General features: G+C 32.3%; 1 non-coding gene across 1 annotated transcript; it reads right to left on the bottom strand.

Moving 5' to 3' along the window:
• Window positions 1-9,804: 9,804 nt before the first annotated feature.
• On the bottom strand, window positions 9,805-9,911 carry LOC124889908. The gene has a single exon (XR_007048821.1). It is a non-coding gene; the product is annotated as a small nucleolar RNA R71 (small nucleolar RNA).
• Window positions 9,912-12,506: the final 2,595 nt, after the last annotated feature.

Here is a 12,506-nt window from a genome sequence, read left to right as displayed (position 1 = left end):
ATCTATTCTGCTCAGGCCCCATTTTTACTATATCCCAATTCTTTTTAATATATAGTTAGTTCATTTAAGAAAACTATACTACTAGACACACAATAATATGCATTGTAGAAAAAAACTTGTATAAGTGAGTTGTTGTTCTACATACACACAAATAAGACTATAAAATTATATACAAATTTGTAGATTAGCATTGAAAATTAAAAGACAAGTGTTCGAATATCTCATTGACAAAACCCCACATAAAATTAAAAAATTGAGGTTAAGGAGAGTAGCATTTACTGGCCGGAGTAGCAATGGCCGACCGGAGACACTGGAGTAGCAATGGCTGATGAAGATGTAGCAATTACTAGACGGAGTCTATAGGTTTTGGGGAAAATGAGAGAGAAACTTTAGCTCAGTTTTGGGAAAAATATTTTGACAATTAAAAAATATTTTGAACAAATATTGCTATTTTGATGAGTTTAGGCGCATATTTTGGGGGCAATTAAAAAAAAGAAAATATTTTTTTATGTAAAAAGGAGGCAACAGTGTAAGCGCTATTTTTTTCGATGGATAGCGGGGTTTAAAACCCTAGCAAATATATAATTTTTAGCAATACATATTTAATCCCCGCATTTCATATAATTTTATAAAGGTTAAAATAACCCCGTAAATAAACCTCTGTAATTAAACATATTTTTTGTAGTGCTACTTTAATGTCTATGAAATGCTTGTGTTCCCTTCAACTTATTTACTAAGCCCCAGATCAAAAGAGTCGACTATAACCTTTAATTTAAAGGTTTATCATTTCAATAAATATCATGCAATGAAAATTCAACGCTTAATTATAACATTACATGATATGCTTGTTGGTCAAGTTCTTGGATACATTGGTACACTCTCTAAAGTGTATATCAAACTTAAGATTAGTATGCATACTTGAAGTCTTTTTGGCTATATAGAAAATTTCATTCAATAACAAGCAAATCAAAAATAACTTAGTGCTTAAGATTAGAAAAGAATGACAACAAAAAAAGTGGAGAAAAATAGATCAACCCTCCCACCAACGACGATAGCTAAATAATGTAATAAAAATTAAGTTATAATTAAACAATAAAAGAAAATAAAAGTAAAGAGTAAACCTTAGATTTTTTTTGGTTTGTTCATTCAACGATAACATGCTTGTTTGTTCAATCAAAAATTTTTAACTGAAAAAAAAAACACAAAAAAAAATAAAAAATTTGCATAATAAAATTCCTATAAACATTATATAATTTACAAATTTCTAGCATAAAAAAGATTCAAAAAGTTAGCTTACTAATCACAATATGCACAACATGTAATCACAACATAATACATACCACAACAATTTGTAGATAATTTAAGAAAATTATACTCATGTGATCTAAAAACATAAAGAGAACCTAATTTCTATCCAATATAGTTATAGAACTCTTCTTTACATATGATAAAAACTTAAAATAGAAAAGATTGTCTAAAATTAAAATGATATTGTTATGAAATATAAAACAATAAGAAGAAGAACAGAGAGAGAAGAGAGGAGACTTCTTTATTTCTCATGAGGATTTTTGAGGAGTGATTTATAACGAAGGAAGTCCTTCTATTATGGGGAAATTTACTCCTAGTTTTTCACTAAAAGACATATATTTTAATCTTGATAGATCTTTATAGATATTCACTATAATGTAAATACATTTATTACACTCTCACTTGAATGTCTAATTGATAGATAATGTGCCTTATTAAAATCTTACTGAAAAAAATCCAGTGAAAAAAAATCTAGTGAAGTAAAGAGAGTACACATCTCTAACAATACGTATATAGGCTGCCTCATTAAAAAACCTTATAAGAAAAATCAGTGGAAAAAAACCTCGTAAGGGAAAAAGAGTATAACGCATATTAACTCCCCCTAATAAGAACATCCTTGAGTCTTTGCATCCCAATCTTGTGCATCATCTTCTTGAAAGTTGCAATTGAAAGAGACTTGGTGAATAAATCAACCACATTATCACTTGAACAAATTTGTTGCACGTTAATATCATCATTCTTTTGTAGCTCATGTATATAGAAAAGCTTTGATGAAGTGTTCTTTGTTCTATCTCCTTTTATGCATCCTCCCTTAAGTTCTACTACCCATGTTGCATTATCTTCATATAAAATTGTGGGTACATAGTCACATTTTGAATCATATTTTTCTTGAATGAGATATATCATGAACCTCAACCGCACACACTCTTGGCTTACTTCATGAATAGCTATTATCTCAGCAAGGTTCGATGAAGTGGCTATGATAGATTACTTTATATATCACCAAGATATGGCAGTATCCCCATATGTGAACACATAGTCTATTTGAGATCGAGCTTTATACGGATTAGATAAGTACCCAACATTATCATGATAACAAGATCAGGACTGCAAGCTTTAGAATAAAATAAACTCATGTATTTTATCCCATTTTGATATCTCTTAGTAGGAGCAGATATATACCTTGCTAACAAATTGAATGAAAAGGCTATATCAGTCCTTATAGTATTTGCAAATTATATAAAATCATCAATTACACTAAGATATGGTACTTCATAACCAATTCAAATTTATATGTTTCTCATGCCAGCAAACAATCTATTGCTTTTGAAAGCTCTCCAAGAGTTTCAATAATTTTCAAGCTATATGCTTATACAATATAAGGATTATAAATAGTTTCTAAGAAACTTTGATATGCTTCAAGCATTTTGAATCCTTAAAATATTTTCATATAAATTTTATAAAGTGACAAATATTCAACATTTCATATGTGACATTGTCTGAACTGTAAATCAAATAAGTTTTATGCTTACCAAGATACATCCTTTCATGTCACTTGATAAACGCATCATGCTTAAATAAACGTAGAAGTCAGATCCCTGTAATCTCTTACAATATTGCGCCAATATTGTATCAAAGATATTGATGATATATCATTTTGTATCGATTCATAATGTGACATAACATTTTGAGATCTCATCACTTCATTATTTTCAGTTACCTGAACCTCTCATAAGGTTGTCGTAGGCTCTTCAAGAGTACATTATCTTCTTATTATGATTAGTTGCTCCTTATTCTTTTCAAGGATTATTTCATTTGAAATCGATTGGTTTACTATGCTTCACGCATGCATTTTAGGGACACAAAATAGGAGCACTTACAGCTTAAATCTGAGATGCTTTCAACATTTGACTTGAATTATCTTTTGAATGAGGATCTGATGATAATTTCTAACATATTTCTTAGCTGCTTATAATATCCCCCTTATGTTAGGAAAACTAACATACATCCTCCATATTCTTTGAGGAATCCATCTTTGTGCATCATGGCATATTCATTAATCGTGTACCGTACATTAACTATTAGATGAAATAGTTGTTTCCTGACCTTGAATCAATTGAGAGCAAAGAAATAATCATAATTTATTGGTCTAATGTATACAAATGCTATTGTATGCAATATATCATTTTTAGACCAACACATGAAGCTTTGTTCTCATTAGCAAAGGTTTAGCTATTTATTGAGGGAATTCAATGTCAAACCATCATCATCAAGATGAATTGTCTTGATTACAGAGTCTGAAAGTTATGCTCTTAACTTAATTTTATTCAGCAAGCAACTTTATGAATGTCAATCGCAGGTTGACAATGAATGTACATGTGATCAGCTTATTGATGCATCTTTTCAACATATCACATGATAGATGAACGGGCCCTTATTCACCTTTTATACTTTCTAGATTTTAAGGAATCTAATCTCAATATTAGGTGGTCCAACCAACTTATCATGAGAAAAACTATCATTAAAAGTAATGAAGAATCAGTATGTACATCTTTGGGATGTCACAATCGTTCATGTCAATTTATGAATTTTTAATCTAATAAACTCCAAGGTTACCATAACATGTTTTTCATTTTACTAAATTTTTAATTTCTATTGCATGAATTAATTTAAGATTTACTACTTTAGAAGTAGATTTCAAAATAACTCTTCTCAGTTATTCTGCCTCTTTCGGAGGTGAGTTTTGATACCATCACAATCAAGTACATGTTTGAATTAAAAAAACTTCTCATTCCCCAGAAATAGAATATAATCGTTCCTTAAGCCTAATAAATTATGATAACTTATAACCTCTTTCATGATATTACTACTTCAGGAGCAAATTGAGGCATACATATGATCTAACGAATTTTTCTCTAACATATATTATGATCATAATATACGTGTAAAAATATCATCACTTTTGATGATCATTATCATATTGTCCCTTCACGCGTATATTGATGCATTCAATCATTTGTCTTCTTCCAGACATACTATGCACTACTATCACATACACTTCAAGAATGAAGCGTAGAATATACATGTATTTATCTTAGTTTCTATCGTATGTAGAATATCAAATAGCTTGCTGAATTTGGCATTGAGTCTTCATATCATATCACCAAATTCATAAATCTCAAATCAATATAGATTGTAGTGGAATGATTAGAGTCCCCCTCCTTAATCAGATGCCTCACATTCTTGAACTTCAAGACATATTGGTACACGGTATCCATTGAACAAAAGAAGGCCTTCAATTGTATTTATATTATCATCGTCATTTGTTATAAAGAAACCTACAAAATTCATACAAAGCAAATCAAATATTATTTAATACACTTATTTGACATGAAAAAATATTTTAACTCAAACAACAAGGAACAACTTAAAACTAAAAACAACGGATGTTCATCAAGAACACATAGAATTTTATGTAACAAAATTTATTACATCACATTTATGAATTTTCATCGAGAACAACGTAGACTTCTATGTAATAAAGTTGATTACATTACACGTATGAATTTTTTGATACATAAATTTTAAAAATAGAATTAATAGTGAAAGAATTTTTTTTCCAAAGAACTTGATCGAATAAAGAGGGAAACGAAAAAATAAAACTAGCTACCCATCACCTCTATTCATGTGTTGCAGTTAATAACCAATAGAGTTGTGATTAAATTCTTTTATAAAAGCGATTTTCAATTTAAGTAGAATTTGATTTTTTTTCCGACAAGGGAAAATAACTTGGAATATAATATGGTTATTTTATACAGGTAAAAATGGAAATTTTATTTTTTTGAATTTTAATTAAAAAATAGTAAATGACAATTTTGTCTACTGCAGAGATTTACTGCAGAGATTTTAATAAAGAGTAAAAAGTTCAAATCACTTTTCTAAGGGTCTTCAAGATTAGAGATAGAAATTAGCTATTAGAGATTAGAAATAGAGCTCGTGGCTCATGACTCTTTGTCAACATTCTCATATCGTTGGTGGTAGAGGCATATTCAGAATTTCGAAAGGATGGATGCACTATTATTAAAATACTTCGAACGTGAATTCAAACATCTATATTTAAATATTTTTAGAAAAATATAACACTACTTGTATATGATCCAGGAAGAGGAGCATAGGTTCATATGAACCTGATGACCTCCACCTATATATGGCCCTGCTTGGCAGTAATAGCCAAACTCTTGTAGAGTCATCAATTGCATTCAATGATCCATATCATGAGAAATGTCTCTACAAGTCAAATTTACATTTTTAGCATTTACATTAGAAGTACCGGTCACTACCATAGTTTGATTTGCCTCACTTCAAGCACAAATATGGGTGCTTGAGGACTTAACTTACTTCAGGAGGCGAAGTAATATGCTCCTCTTCGTCAACTAAATCTGCCCATCTAGGCGCACCTGTTTCTCTAATTTTTTCTTTGGTAATAACTTGGGAACTTGGTTAGGATGAAGTACTGATAGTAACCATTACCTGTCAATTTTTGTTATGTAATCATGTTGATCCCATGCAATGTTAAAATTGTAGGATATCAGTATTGTTCAAAATTTGACTAAGTCTACAGTAGGCTATCTTTTAGTTTTAGTTGTTAGGTTGTTATTTTTTTTAAAGTATGAGTATTGTTTTCCTAGTATTTGGAGTAGCAGAAAGTTGTTCCTAAAGTTTATGAGAGTTTTATTAGTGCAATTTGTTTGTGGTTTATTAAGATTATGAATCTATGTAATTTACGATTCTATTTAAAGGCCATTAACAGAGTGAATAAAATAGTTGTCCATTTTTTATCTGCAAACTACATCTTTCTCTTACGACTATAACTCATTATTTCTTTAAGCTCTTCTCTCCTCCTCAACCTAGGAAGTGGCAACATTACTTTCCACAATCTTTTCTTTGACCTGCAATTTTTGGTCATATGCCCCTTCTTCTTGCAATTGTAGCACTTTCCTTCAAACTTTTTGCTATGAATTTAATTCTTTCAATCACCGCCTCCACGAGTGCTCCCTTTACCTTGACGATCTTTTTTCTTTTCTTCTTTACAATTGTAGTACTTTCTTTTTTGCTTCTCTTCTAAGAAAGTGTCAAAAGATCATTTATTTTCATTAAAAACAGTGTCGAAGATTGTAAAAAAAAGGTTCAAATTATATATATATATATATATATATATATATATATATATAAACTATCTTTTATCAAAATATTTTAGAATTTTGAATTAAATAACTCAAATCATTGTATTAATAAATAAAGTTTTTATAACGACATCCAAAATAATATAGTGCAAATAGATTAATAACATCTTATTAAATAGAATTAATTTTTAGTTTTATATTATTATATGAGATTAACTGAAAACTATATGTCATTTACATTAAAAAGCAACAAGTTTATGAAAATAAAAAAGAAAATTCTAAATTATTATTTTCTTATGTGTATTTGTATAACATATTTAATTAATCACTCTTATTAAATCTTTGTTTCAGACTACTGATTTTATCGACACACACATAGTTTCGCTTTATTTTATGCGTGATGAAAAATATAGATTGAATTAAAGATTAAAAGACACTATCAAAACAGAAATCCTCTCCATACTATCTACTACTTAGCTTTTCGCGGTCATCCTTAATCTGGTTGTTGCATCTTAAAAACTTCTAAAAAAATTTATGTTATCTTCCATCTTCAACCATGATAACTCAGGCAATCAATTCTCTTACTTATCATCATAATATTTTGAGTCGTTGCCATAGTCCTCGTTATCTGTTTGGTTGTTGTCATCGTCCTCATACTCATCCGGCTGGTTTTTGTCGTCTTTGCCACCGGACCTTTCATTCGAGTAGTTATAGCAAGAGGGATCTATAATCCCTTGTCGCGATTTTTTTTCTTCAAAACAAAGGCCTCTCGAGTGGTGGTGGAATTTTTCACTGTCACAAGGATTTCTGTGAAGCACATAATCTTTGGTTGTCTTCAACCCTTTACTGCATTTGCAGAAGTGCTTGAACTCATGCATGCATTTAGCAGATAATTCTTCATATGCAAATTGATGAGTGCACTTAACCCCGTTCCACTTTCCGTTGCAAATAAACTCATCACTAAGCATCTTTTCTGAATACTCTATATAGAAAGTGTCGAAAGATCCAAAAGGAATACCAAGCAAAGGAGTATCATGTACTTCTTATCTAAAAGTATAATAGAATAAGTTATAATAATCTCGAGGGAAACAGATGATAACTGTTCCTCTATCCATAATGTAACCCCCTACTATGTCATTTCTAAAAATTAATGGGTTCAGTGAGATTTCCTTATTGTTAACAAAAACTTTATAAAGGTTGATGAAATAAAAGTTAGAGAATTCAAAATTTGCAAATGTTTGATCTTTGCGTATTTATGCATCTAAGTGCCAATTATAACCCATATGTGTACTTGTTCTATGAGCTAAATCTTTTAAAATGTTTTTTGTTGAGCTAAAATTGTACTCTCAAGCTAATTGATATGATTAGTGTTGCAGGGGTTGAATTTGGTGAAAATGAACGTGAGTGGACATGAACGTCAAGCTATGGATCATGGAAAGCATTAGGAGAAACATGGGGAGTACAAAGAAAGTGGAACAAGGCATACAAAGAGAGTTGTAACAGCAGTGTGCCATGCCGCGTAGTCTCTGTGATAAGGGCGTGGCACATTGGTGGTTTATTAGTGAATGGCAAATTCTAGTAAGCATACAGGATAGTGGCGTGTCACGCCACTTAGTCTCTGCGATAAGGGCGTGACATGGAGGTTGTATCAAAATCGGATGGCACATTCCAGTAAGCTTTTGTAATATGGTGTGCCATGCCACTTAGCCTCCATGATAAGGGCGCGGCACGCGGATGTGTTTAAATCATGAAAAGCAGCCAAGTATAAAAGAACACTTGTAATATTTTAGATTATCTTTTTCAAACGTCTAGGAAAGAAAAAGAACTTATTAAGGTTTTGTTTTAGGGTTATTTCATCATTCAACTCTCTTACTTTTAATTTGGTATGATTATTTCTATTTTGTAGATGTTGATTATCAACATGAGTGGCTAATTTCCCTTGTTCTTGGGTTGAGGCCGAACAAATGATTGTACTTCGTTATTCTTAGAGTTGGTTAAGGTTTATCATATGGGTTGTTCTTAATCTCTTGTTGTTACTATTTTGATGGTTGGCTACCATTGAAATACATATTTAATCCTTTTGTGAACCCGAAAGGATGATCATTAGGATAGATCGAACGGTTTAAGGAACAAGTTCTTATCTTCTATATATCAAAGGATTTGGATTCGCGTCTAGGATAGGAATATACCTAGAATGCCTTATTTGGTTCAATTACAGAAAGATAACGTAAAAAATCTAAAATGGATTATCGCATCCCCGCTCAATTATGTAGTTGTGATATCCTTTTATATTGATAATTAGAGGTTCAAAAGATCATAATCATATTATTAATCCTGTGAACCAACAACTCGGTAACCAGCCTGACCAACAAGAAGGATAACGATTACATGATTGCTGAGAGTGACTCAACCCTGGGATTTCCTTTCGTATTGATTACATCTTTTCCTTTATTGCGGTTGTTACATTTTATTACACTCTTACTTGTTATTAGTTACTAAATTTTCACAAACTCTGTGGCACTTTGCAATACTTGATTAAAATATTGTCGAAACTAAAATTAAGTAAATTGTTAAACAAATAGTCCCTGTGGGTTTAACATTAGATTCTTTAGAGACGTTATATTACTTGTCCGAGTATGCACACTTGCGTGTTTAGTAGGCCAAATTAAGTTTTTGGCGCCATTTGCTGGGGAGTCAAGTAATTAGTAATTTTCTAAATTATTATCGTAGACAATATTACATGAGTGTTGACAACTTGATCTTAGCGGGTGAATTTTGTAGGTATAATTCATACGTCGAGCTAGAAGGGAAAGAGAATTGGTTGAGCCGTCTTTGGAACCTGAGCGAGTATTTCATCAATGGTGGAGGGAAGCTATACTCCAATACCTAATTCAATAACTACCAATGGAAGGTTCGACAGATATTGTCCTGCTAACAGAGCAACAACTATACCTATTTGCAAAGTGGGAATCCCACTCGCTAACAATGCCATTAAATAGCATCCACATACCACTTTCAGGAGTTCGGTTTGAGCTAAAACAATATATGGTGAAACTCTTGAACACGAGCGGTCAATTCACTGGTTTATCTCATGAGGATCCCACAACAGCATTTGCAAAACTTCTTTGAGATCAGTGATGCTTATATTCTCATAGGAGTATCGATCGACTAATTTTAACTGACTCTCTTTCCCTTCTCTCTGCAGTGGGAAGTGAAAAGGTGGCTGAAGTCTGAGCCACCAAACTTCATCACTACCTGGGATGACTTGGCACGAAAATTTCTTATTTGGTTCTTTCCATCTAGAAAAATTGCATGGTTGAGAAGTGAAATTCTGAGTTTCAGGAAGAAAGATGGTGAGAATCTATACTATGCTTGGGAAAGATTCAAGTCCATGCTTCGTGATTGTCCTCATCACCATCACACCAACGAGGTATTAGATCATATTTCTATTAAGGGACTAGAACCAAATACAAAAATTCTCCTAGATGCAGCAGCGGGTGGACAAGCATTGGAAAAGACTTATGATGAACTAAACATGCTCTTGAATCAGATTTCATAGGGAAATCCTGAGTGGAATGCAGATATATGGAGGATCACTCCAAATAAAGTTGTAGGGATGCTATAAGTTGACTATTTGATAGCTATCACAGCGCAGATTGCTTCTCTATAGAACCATACAAATACATAATTCAATAATTTAAATGTAGTGCACATACTAGCCACAACAAATGCAGTACATCAGACTCAGAATTGGTGTGAGGTATTTGATAGTAGCGCCGATGCATCAGATATTTGTATATCAAATCTAGAATCTATTAATTATATGGGTTATGCATAACACCAAGGATATCAGAACTTTGGCAATACTTATAATGCTAATTAAAAAAATCACCCCAACTTCTACTAGGTGGAAATCAGGGACAAAATAAAAATCAGTATCGTGGGCTAGGAATTCAGAATCAGCAACAACATACTTATGATAATCAAGCCAATGCCCAGTCAATTAATATTGAAGAAATGTTGAAACTGTTTATAGATAATCAACCACAAATGGCAATAGATATAAAAAAATTAGTAGATGGCTACAAAAACCTTAGAGGTTCAATTAGGTCAGCTTGCAGGAGCACAAAATACTAGACCTCAGGGAGGTTTACCTAGTGATAGTGACCAAAATCTCAAGTAAGTGAATGTAATTTCTACTCGTAGTGGACTGCAACTGGACAAGTTAGAACCTAGAAAGTTGACTTACAGAGCTATTGCTAAACATACAGATACGACAGAGAATGACAAAGTTGAAAACGTAGTGAATAAAGTGAAAAATGTGAAGCCACATCCACCCTTCCTATAGAGGCCGAAGAAATAGAAAGATGAAGCATGTTATTAGAAGTTTGTTAATTTGTTGAAATAGGTTCACATTAACCTTTCTATTATTGATGTTTTTCAGAGTATCCCAAAATATATTAAGTACATCAAAGATATTGTGGCAAATAAGAACCGATTGATCAAATATGCCATAGTTGCACTTATTGAGGAGTGCATCACAAGGATTCAGAATAGGTTTCCTACAAAGCTTATGGAAAGGAAGCTTCACTATTCAAATCACAATTGGATAGTCTATTAGCGCTCGAGCCTTATGTGATCTTGGGGCAAGTATAAATCGCATGCTTATTACCTTTTGTAAGAAGATGGGGTTGGGCAACCCGAGACATACCACAGTTATTTCACAGTTAGCTGACCATTCACTTGCCAGGTGTAATACCACACACTTCTCCTAGTTCAAATTCATCTCTAGAATGTCAAAGCTCTTGCTTCAAATATGAATATATTTTATTCTATGAGAAATTTTTAAAATTTTGACTTTTTATCATGTGAAAAATTGAATAAGCTTTCCATCGATACCAAATTCCCCCAGATCTGATACTAGAGCAAAGAGTTAGAGCCATTGTAGTAAGACAGTGTACCACCTGGCACTTTAGTGCATTGCGGAGCCAGATAAACTGGCAATCGTCAAAATCCACTGAGCCTCTGCGATTATGGTGCATCGCGCCAAGGATTAATTTCAGAGTTGTCAATTTCTAGTGCACCAACGCGATTCCACCGTGTCGCGGTGCCTTTCCAGTTCGCAACCAAGGTGGCAACGTGATTTCCATCGCGTCGCGCCATCAACCAGTTTCCCAATTGTCCAGTTTCCAATGAGCTGGCGTAATTCCATTACTTTGCGCCAGCATAAGAAATCAAGATTTTTTTTAGATTCCGTTATTTAATTTCGGGGGTTGTTTAGTAATTTTCCTAAAGCCCTAACAAGTCTATATAAGGGATTTATACCCTAAATAACAAAAATACTTCATTATTCATAATTTTTTCCCCAAATCAAAATATTTTCTATCTCAAGAAGTCAAGAACCCTAGCCAAGCAATGAAGAACAAGCCTAAGGATTTCATCAAGAACCTTTAAGAAAGAGTCCTCTAAGGTATGCAGATGTTGATTCTTGGGTCCCTTCCACCCAAAAAGTTTAAGAATTCTTTTTCTAAATTCAAAGATCTTATAATTATGAGTTTTCATGATTCATGTGAATTGAAACTGAAGTTCATGTTATTATTGAGTTAAATTCATGTTTTGTTTATAAAATCTCAAGAGTTGATTCTAGTAAGTGATGAATTGTATGATGTTAATGATAAACCCTCTTTAAGTTGCATGTTAAGTGATATGTTTATGTTAATTAAGTGTAGAAATTGTTGAATAACCAAAGCATGCTCTCAATATGTTTGATAAAATGCTTGTGTGAAGGAATTAGAGTCCTTATAGCAAATTGACTAGAAATCTCCAATGGTGTACAAGCTCATGCATACCAAGTGTTTGTTGAAAAGCCTTAATGAATGAATTGTGGCATGTTAGCATGAAGTCCACCAATTATATGCTCTTCAATGCATGTTAAATATTTATTGCAAGACCTTGTTGAATGGAGTATGAGCCAATAACATATCTCCCTATACTATCACATGTTTATGATTTCCA

The sequence above is a fragment of the Capsicum annuum genome, chromosome 12 (genome assembly GCF_002878395.1).
Source record: "Capsicum annuum cultivar UCD-10X-F1 chromosome 12, UCD10Xv1.1, whole genome shotgun sequence".
Taxonomy (NCBI): Eukaryota; Viridiplantae; Streptophyta; class Magnoliopsida; order Solanales; family Solanaceae; genus Capsicum; species Capsicum annuum.
This window is presented reverse-complemented; position numbering and strand designations above follow the sequence as displayed.